The sequence below is a fragment of the Amphiura filiformis genome, chromosome 3 (assembly GCF_039555335.1).
Source record: "Amphiura filiformis chromosome 3, Afil_fr2py, whole genome shotgun sequence".
Taxonomy (NCBI): Eukaryota; Metazoa; Echinodermata; class Ophiuroidea; order Amphilepidida; family Amphiuridae; genus Amphiura; species Amphiura filiformis.
Genome location: NC_092630.1, coordinates 61,835,770 through 61,845,954, shown reverse-complemented (window position 1 = coordinate 61,845,954; position 10,185 = coordinate 61,835,770). Strand labels below are relative to the sequence as shown.

The window sequence follows — 10,185 nt, the reverse complement described above, 5'->3', positions numbered from 1 at the left end:
CAAATATGCAATAGATACTTATCAAAATGGGCGCTTACATCGTAATTGTAATAATGTAGTAGTGATGTCAAAACTGAGATGTATTAAATTGTAATGTGAGCCGATTATCAAATTGTGATAATTTTGAAATCAAAGTACTTGATTTCCGGTATTTTTTATTTCATTTCAGCTTGTATGACACTTTTTTTGTTATGGCTAATCAAGGGCATTTTACAGCAGTTATCTTTTACAAGGTATAGTGCTGTGACGGATTAATAGTGCCTAGATAGCGGTTTACTTTCCGCTTGAATCTCTACATTACCATGCCATAAAAATAACTTGGCTATACCCAATAAAGATCCTGGCTATATTATAGAGCCTATACTTTTGAATACACCAAGTTAACTTATGAATTAAGAATGGATAATTATCTTTATCATGCACCATTTTTGTGATCACATCATCCCTTTCAAAGTCAACGACTAATGTACATGTCCACATGTTCTCCGATTAGGTTTAGATCTTATGCTGTGAACATGTCAGTGTTAAATACATGTGTTTGTAGACCTAAAATTCTGATTTCATAGCCTGTATGCCCAAAGATATTGTGGATAAAATGTATAATGAATTTTGCTACTTGCACTGAATGTATATTGGTATATTGCTCTATAAAGTTGGTGTTATACATAGAATACAAATATTATGTAAAAATTCTGGGAAGTTCATATTTTGAGAGTAGTGGCAATTACCAACTGTTTGTGTTTAGTAGCTAGATATATTAGTTCTTTAAAGAAGAAGCCCTGCCTGAGCAGTTCATCAGGGGTGAAACAAACCTACCTGGTTATCAAATTAATCAGTGATGTTATCTTTGAATTTGACAGGTGCTAATTGATGTTTTAATGTTATTGCATCAATTATAGCACCTATCAAATTCAGATATAACCTTGTCACTGAATAATTTGATAACCAGGCAGGTTTGGTTCACCGTGCTGTGGTGGGGCTTCCTCTTTAAATTAAAGAGGCATTGAGACTGAAAGGGCAGGAAGTAATATTTTATTGTAGTGTGCATGCCAGCCCCATAGCCAAGGGGGGGAGTGGTTTGTTCCCTGGAATATCCACCCCAAAAAAAAAAAAAAAATTCAAGATACACTTAGGGCTTACATAATGTGTTAAAATGTCATGGTGCCTTAATCTTAAATGATTTACATCCACAAATGTTACCTTTGAGATGAAGAAACAAATCTTTCCCATCCTGGCTATATGGGTCTGGCAATGTGTTAACGTGACTTTATTGACCATTAGTACATGTAGTGTTGTACATGCTTATTTCATCATTGCAATTTTCTGCAGCATTACAATATATCAGATACTGCATGGAAGGTATTATAAGGTCACTAAAGAATACATAAGAAAATAAAAGCAAAATCAATGGAATTTTATTTATGAACATTAGAAAAAAATAACTAATAAAATATATCAACAGCAACAAATGGAAAGTATTTAATTTTGTTAGCGTTTTTAATATTTTTTAGGATTTATATTGGGTATTCCATTTGAAATCCATAATTATACTACCTTATGAAAATCTCCCACACATTAGGATGTAGATTTCAAATGTAGTCACCCATACAGGTGACCCCATTTGAAATAACACTTAGTGTGTGGAAAATTGAAGTTAGATTTTATGTGTCTTCAGTGTATGTATTTTCAACTTGAATAACCCATACCGGGGGGGGGGCACATCGAAAAATTTTGGTGGGTATGCTCCCCTTCTGCCAAAAAATCATTGCTCCCCCTTACGGAGCTGCTAAAAAAATTGTGTGACTTCACTTCAGCCCTGTATGCATGTTTCCAATTACATGTACGGTACTGACAAAATCATACCAATATTGAACGAATTTTGTGGTGCTTTTTATGCTATTTTGAATGTAAAAATAAAACCATGCTCTGTTAAAATGGTGTACAAAAACTTTCTTCCCCACGCCCCCTCAATTTCACCACAGATATTAGAACATATCTGTGATTTCACTCTCAGTGCCCTGGGGCACACAACTACATGTATTGCACAGACCATAATTATCCCGGGGGTCAATCCCATTGTGGCCTGTACACCATCCGTGATAATAAGGGTTGTTTTTCGTGGGTATGCACAATAGGCCTACGCGCTTAGGGTGTCAAAAACATAAAATATTGAAAAAAAGGGTAGCAGAATTGCAATTGCTAATACGCGGAAATGAAATTTAGGGTATGAAATTTGATGCAAGGAATAAAATCCCTGTTTAGGGTGTGAAAACACCTGATATAGGGTATTGTTTTAGCCAAGGGTTAAATCCTTGTTTAGGGTGCTTTTCAAAAGTTGATTATCGCGGATGGTGTACAGGCCACAATGGGAGTGACCCCCGGGTAATTACTCTGGGTCTATTATCTGTAAAGGCAAGAGGATTCCCATGCTGCACTATCTGAATTGACCAGGGTACAGCAGTGCAGCAAGGAAAAGTGGGCCGTTTTACTTAACTTTTCAAGACCCTGTAACCAGAGTCACTGAAGAAATACACTACAGTACACCCTGCAAAAAAATATTAAAATATATACAAAATGTCCTGCTCGCATTGTAATTTAAGATAATACAATTCAAGGTTCTCCAAAATCTTGCATGTGTAAAGGAGGGGCTGGGCGAAGATTTTTTGGCACATCAAAAGGGGTTAAAGGTATTTTGGCACATCGAAAGGAGGGGCCAAAAGTGTTGGCACGGCTATAAAAGGGGGATCTAATAAAAGCGATTTTTGGCAGACCATTTTAAAAATTGACCCCCAGGGTATACAGGATTATTCCACAGCTCATTTTGCTAAGTTAATGTCATCTATATGGTAAGAATTGGGTAGGGCAACAATCTAGCACTAGTCTTTGTCCCAGCCAGTTGTGCTCAGGTCTTCGTTAATGAACAAAGCGTCTGGGCGAAATGCTCTGAGAAGTACGTCTTTTCCGATTGGCCCGAACTGAACCCCAAATTGAATTGGCTTTGATCAGCTTGTGTGGAAATTCATATGCCAATCTGCAGCGATTCGATTTTTATTTCAAGCTTGTCGCCAGATAGTTTATAAGTAAAAGGAACACAAACCTGCTGGGACCGACACTAATCAATCACAGGACATGGATAATTGAGTCACTTTTTGTTTGGGTCAGACAAGCAGATTTATTCATAATGTACAAAGTCATCACAATCCAAGTAAAACATGGAAAGTCCGACACGTCGTATTTGTACAACGTATTCATATATCCGCTCGATTGTCATCATTCCCGGATTTTCGTCGTTATGAGCTGTTCATTACGGAGTATCGTCCGCTCACAGCATCTCGAGATATTATCACTTCAAATCGTGAAATCACGATTTGATCAAATAAGATCAAGTGTATCGGAGTAAAACATGAAACATTGAAAACAAAGTGACAAACCTAGACCCAGAACAGAATACACACACACACACACACGATTACCCCCGGGGGGGTCACTCCCATTGTGGCCTGTACACCATCCGCGATAATGAAAACGCGTAAAAAGGGTCGTTTTTTTTTTTAGGCACGATACGCGAGTATCGTGTTTAGGGTGTCAAAAACATGAAAAATTGGGAAAAAGGGTAGCAAAATTGCAATTGCTAAATACGCGGAAATGAAATTTAGGGTATGAAATTTGATACTATGAATGAAATCCCTGTTTAGGGTGTCGTTTTAGCCAAGGGTTAAATCCTTGTTTAGAGTGCTTTTCAAAAGTTGATTATCGCGGATGGTGTACAGGCCACAATGGGAGTGACCCCCCCGGGCGATTACCACGTGCTGCAAACCAGTTCAAAACACACATTCACACTTATGAAAACATAGGCCTTGGTTTTACAATACAAAATACGACACATTCGCACACAAATGTCTTGCACACCCGCTCTCACTCACACACATTCAAACACTAACAACACAGCACAGGTGTATAATTGATTGCCCAACTTCCGGTTTGGCATAGCGCCATCTGTTGGCAAAAATGAAGTAATTTCGTTTGAAAAATATAAATGCAAGCATAATAAAACAATATTTTGATATACGATTCAGACAATATAAGTTGAGTCTTTTACAGATTTGTTATATTTAATAAAATCTCATGTATATGTACAAACAAGCAACGAAAAGTAGACAATTTATTGCGCGCCGGAAGTAAATCCTCAATCTAAAAATAGAAATTCAACTCTCCGATAAAACCTGACGTCACCGGCTTTACAAGCTATTCAGACCTCGCCCTGTGATCGGAACGTTATACGGGAAGGAATTTATCGGTAAGTTATAATGTTTTGAACCTTTTCTTGAATATGATTTGATTTTAGACTTTCAGAATAATTTTACTTATATAAACGAGATGTGTGAGAAAGAACTGATACGATAATATAAAGCCAAAATATTCATGTTTTCGCTGTGATGTTCATGATCGATGATCATCAACTCAAGTTCAATTTGAACTTACATGTATGATCAGGCGCGTATCCAGGGGAGGGGCGAAGGGGGCGCGCGCCCCCCGAGTAAAAAAAAGGAGAGGGAGAGAAAGGAAAGGGGAAAGAGGGGAAGAGAGAAGGAGAAAGAGAGGAGAGGGAGAGAGAGAGAGGGGGGGGTGAGAAAGAGAGAAGTGGGAAACATCGTGAAGGCTATGTCATGATTACTTTTCAGCATAGGGCCTAAATAGTAGACCACTGCGTGTGATTTTATAGAAGATTGATGTATCAAAACAATAGGGCCGGAAAAAAAAAAGGAGAGGAGAGGAGAGGAAAGGAAAGGAAGGAGAAGAGAAGAGAAGAGAAGAGAAGAGAAGAGAAGAGAAGAGAAAGAAATGAGAAAGATAAGGAAAGAAGAGAAAAGGTTAAATTGCACGTGAGTAGGCACATGCCTAAAAAAGCAAGTCGGGTCGATCGGAAGTATATAGGCCTAATAGGCCTATAATAGGCCTGTAATTATTTAGGCATTGCTTGAAGGCGAGTTCTCGGCTCAAAAGCATGTGAAAATTAGTAGGCCTACCACGGGCCCACCGATATGCAGGGCCCTTCACGTCTTATAGGCCTAAAGTGTCAGTGGACCAGTGTAACATTAAAAATTTTGCAAATTGAGTTTGGGCCCTTTTTTGTTGTTGAAAGCAATAATATAAATAGTGTAAAAATGATGCACCAAAATGGCTTAAATTCGACCTTCATTTTGCAAAATTTCCCAACTCCTGAGGGGGAACCCCCCCCCCGCGTATGGCGCTCAGTGGCCGTTTTCGCTACTGTATTAGACGCGTGTATGTTTTAGGTAATAACTCAATTAGGCCTACAGTAATAGTAAATAATGTAACTTTTTCTAACTCAAATTGTACACAATAATATTGTCAAAAATCGCCCACCAAATGGCTTCAATTGGGCCTTTATTTTGCAAAATGTCGGGCAAAATTTATAAAGCAATAATCATTTTATACAATAACAGTGAAAACTTGACCATGAATTGGGCCCTCATTTCACAAATTTTCGACTTTTTCAAACTAAAATTTTACATAAGAATAGTGCCATGGTCCACCAAATGGCTTCAATTAGGGCTTCATTTTGTAAAAGTTTCTCACTTCTGAGGGGGGCACATCCCCCCTCAGACACCCCCCTGCGTCGCGCAAGCGCTCCGGGATGTCCGCTTCACGGCCATACATTGTTTTCAAATATCTACTTTGCGCCCCCCGGTCTACGAATTCCTGGATACGCGCCTGATGATGTAGTTGAATGTCGTTCACTGCATTTACTGTCATGAATGATCATGACCATATGACTGTATTGTTGAAGTGAGGTATCAAAATGTACACAACAAATTGAAATTTTCCCATCCATTGAATAGCCCCTGCTTCATTGAAAGTGGTTCCCTGTATCATGTAAAACCCTGGCTGTGAACTATAATATTTACAGTAATTTCTTGGCCAAACTGGAACATGCGCGTTGCGTCCACGTATGATGTAGCGTACTAAGCGTGTACGCAATGTAAGGCGCGTGCATGCCTTCTTCTGTACCGCGTTATATTCTCGCGTGTTTAACGCGGAGCCACTAGCGTTTATAGTACTGTGTTCCAGTTTGGCCATGAAATTACTGTAAATATTATAATTTATAGGTGACACTATCTTTTTATAATTTATAACATTTTTGTATATGTACACTAAAGTAGAGGTGGTACTTTTTGACAACTTTTTCATGCTTATTTGGATTTTTACCTGATTTAGACTTACCCCTACTGAAAATTAGATGCCATTTTTGAAAAGATTGGACTTTTTCCATTCAGAAAATGTTTACTTTTGCTATGATAGGATATATAATTTGGAAGTTATGAATGTTTCAATGCAAAATGATGCGCGATCCTAGAAATTTACTGATGAAACACAAAGGAAGACCACTTCAAGACACACGGCCATTTGTGGTAATGTTTGTAACTGGTCATACCGGAGTAATCGCACAAACAGAGTGAAGGTTGCCGGTGTACTATCTGATTCGCAAACTTTGAACTTCGGGCTGCCACAAGGCTCTGTAATCGGCCCACAGTCATTCTCGTTCTACACTCATCCCATTGCCAACATTCCATTCCATTGATTCACTCCACGCAATAAATCTGAACTGGACAATGCACTGTGCACTCTCACTAATTGCATCATGGATATCAAACTTTAGATGGACCACAACATGCTTCAATTTAAAATGAAACAAAAACTGAATTCTTCGTCATATCCAGCCCACGATTCGAACACTCTATCATAGGTGAGGCTGAACATTGGATCTGACATTTTGGATTTTTTGTGGGACATGAGAGCACATCAGACATATCAAAATTTTGAAAACAAGGAATGTCACTTTGATATCAAATAATTTTGATTTTTTGAAATTTGTGATATACACATTTTATGACAAATGAAAGTTCATCACAAAAACAATGTTGTAAAAATGGGCAAAGAAAATTCTAATATGTGTGAAACCTGTAATGTTATTGATCATGTTGATCATTTCTTTTTTTACTATAGCAAAAAAATCAATCCCATTTGGGATAAAGTCAAAACAGTGATTGATATCTTTGAATATCCAACATAACATCTCTCTCAATGAAAACGGGTAGTTTTGTACGTAAAAGTTTGTATTTTATAGACTAAACCAATCACAAAGAGTTCAAAATGATTAAAAACAATTAGCATAATTAATAACCTTTCACCAGAGCTCTTAACCATGCCTGTAGCCCATATGGATGCAAAGATATGATCAGTTGATTCAACGTGCACACACAAAATCTATATTTCTCATAGACTTTGTACATACCGCCACCACCACAACAACCACCTCGGCCATTCTGAACTCAAAAATTTATAACGCCACTATCTTAGCTGATAAACAATTCTCCTTTGGAGGTCTGTTAGGTCACTCATTTAGCTACAAAATGACACCAAACACACTACAATACGGTACCTTTTGTTTTTAGCAGAGATATAACAATTTGAACGAGTCTCGATTTGGAAAAGCGTAACAAAACCACCATTTTTGGGTGGCGAGTTCAAAACGCGTGGCCAAATATATATGGTAATCACCCCAATCTTCTCTTTTTGTTTGATAATGAACTCAAAATTCGCAATATCTAATTGTTCAACTTAATTTCTTATACTTGTATATAATGCAGTAATTGTGTTCTGAAAATGTTTGATTTAATGATTTAAATATAGTATAATATGTGGTTTTCGTAATATGTATAATAAAGGCTTATGCCTGACAACTCATCAAAAAAAAAAAAAAAAAAAAAAAAAAAAGGTTAGATTGCCTGCAAAATATGTATTTTTGTAGGCTAGTTGGAAATGTTTAACTTTATGACTATATCACATAGGGTCCTATGGTCCATAGCAATGGCTGAACTTGTGAATTTGTATAGGCCTACTGTAGTAGCTTGTGGGGTTATTATGTCACAGATAAATAACAAAAGGTTTGCATTCCATTCAAGTGACCTCAGAGAGCAGTCAAGGTCAGGAATACCCTTATGGGATGTCTGATCAATGAAGAACAAAAAGTGTGCATACCATTCAAGTGACCTCACATAGCATTGAGAGTCAGTCCAAGGGCAGGATATCCCTGTGATGTCACACCATAGTTTATCCCCAACATCAATAGGCATCGCCTCTAGAGGCCTATTTATCTTGTGAATAAGTGTGTTATTTATTGCTACCTTACAAAATTTGGTTTCGCTTCTGAAATCTGAATTTGAACTTGGTAAAGTAGGCCCTATTACATTTTGCCAAGGGCAAGTTCTGCTAAATCCACATAAAACACTGCCTCAGAGTGATTAGCCCACTAATTGCATGTGTAGGGGCCTACTTTGTATGTTGCATTCAACAGTTTAACCAGTAAGCAGTATTCTTTGTTCCCAGCTCTGATTTGTTCCTATCCAGAATGTTGTATAGCTTCCACAACTATCCTGAATTCCATTTTGTGATTGGTCACATCATTCTTTTATCTACAATATAAATGTTTGGCATTAAGTTTTTCAGAAGCATCTTGCAAAATGATGAAGATAGCAATTTAAATGGTTCAAACTGGATAAAGCGTTTTCGAGTTACGCCAATTTAAAAGTTCCGAAAAATGGCTGTTTTTCAGCATGATTTTGATAAAACGCATGTTTTCGACAATATGGCATGTTTGAAGCATAAAAAAATCAAAATTATATGCTTCCTATGTCCGATTTTCACTTAAAGTTGCTGTATAACTGAGTCTTTCAACATAGATATGTCAAGAGGTACATCATTTGCTTCAGTTTTTGAAAAAGATTACTCCAAATATGGACTAAAACACAAAATCAAGGATAAATCGCACTCTCATTTTAACCCCTTGCAGAATAAAATTGCAGATTTACGACAATCTCAGATTAAAAATATGAATTGTGAATGGCTGCATTTACACTAAGCCAACTCTAACCCTTGGGTTGAAACACAAAAACAACAACAAAAGCTTCATGTGCATCAAAATATTGTGAGAAATTGCCTCCAAAGTGGGAAAAATCTAGAAAAGCAAGGAAATTGCCGCTCAATGTAAAAAAGTGCTACAGAATGAAACAGCAAGTTACGGACACCCTCGGAATAAAAATATCAACTTTGTACATCCATATTCAAGGTAAAACAACTCTAGGACTTCAAGTTGGACCACTGCAGTAGATAAAAACAACAAGTTGGTCATAATATGTTGATAACTACACTCCAGAAATGGAAAAATATGAAAACTTCACAAGTAAGGTCAACAATTTCTATGGGAAAATACACAGGAAAATGGCCAAAAACAAATGTTTCAATATATTGCCATTTTTAACCCAACATCCTAGAAATTTCTTGTTTACGTCAAAAGAAAGATATTTTTGTGGAGATTCAGGAAAAAGGAGTCTCAATTTGATTGCACATGTGGCACACAGTAGGGTAACTCATCATCTACAGTCATCATATCAAAATTTCACCCTTGGACAGCGTTTCCTATGGGAAAATACACACGTATCGGGCAAAAAAACATCAAATTTTCAAATTTATCGTAGAAAAAACAAGTTGTGCCAAAATAAAGATACATTTCTCATGGTTCAGAAAAAGTAACTTTAAAATTCACTACATCGTTGGCACCGGGTCGAAAAACTCACTTTCTAAAGGCAATTTCTTAATTTCTTCTGCGGATCCAGACACTGGTCTTTGCTGATAAATAATCTGGTGCTTTAAATAAATATTTGAAAATGTTTAGGTCTCTATGAAGAAAACAATTTGATATTTTTTTATGCTCAAAACATGCCATTGTTCATTTATGGGTCGTATGCAGACACCTAATGAGCTAATGTGTGACCCCCCTATATAGGAATTCAACAGTAAAGTGGCAGAATTGACAGTCACAGAATTGCAGTTGAAAACGCAGAACCCTTGTAAACGTATAATATGTGTACTTCTTACTAAAATATTTACTATTTTCAAGCCATTTAAGTTTAATAGGCTTATAATGCTTTGATTGGATTAAAAAAATATTGTTCATTTTTTAGCTAGCCGATATGAGTATGGATCGTGTGAAATAAAAAATTCAATGAAAAGAAGTGTCCTTTTTCACCTATTTGTCTTGAAGTTGACGGGTTGTTAAAGACGCTTATTTGTTAGCGATGTACGTACCGTATTCGTTCCAAT

General features: G+C 36.9%; 1 protein-coding gene across 1 annotated transcript in view; it reads left to right on the top strand.

The window, feature by feature from the left end:
* Positions 1–4,143: 4,143 nt before the first annotated feature.
* LOC140148895 (ras-related protein Rap-1b) overlaps positions 4,144–10,185 on the top strand; it is a 50,282-nt gene continuing 44,240 nt past the window's right edge. The window contains exon 1 of the mRNA XM_072170992.1: positions 4,144–4,297. The gene's annotated coding sequence lies outside the window, so the exon portion shown is untranslated. The remainder of the gene's footprint in view (positions 4,298–10,185) is intronic.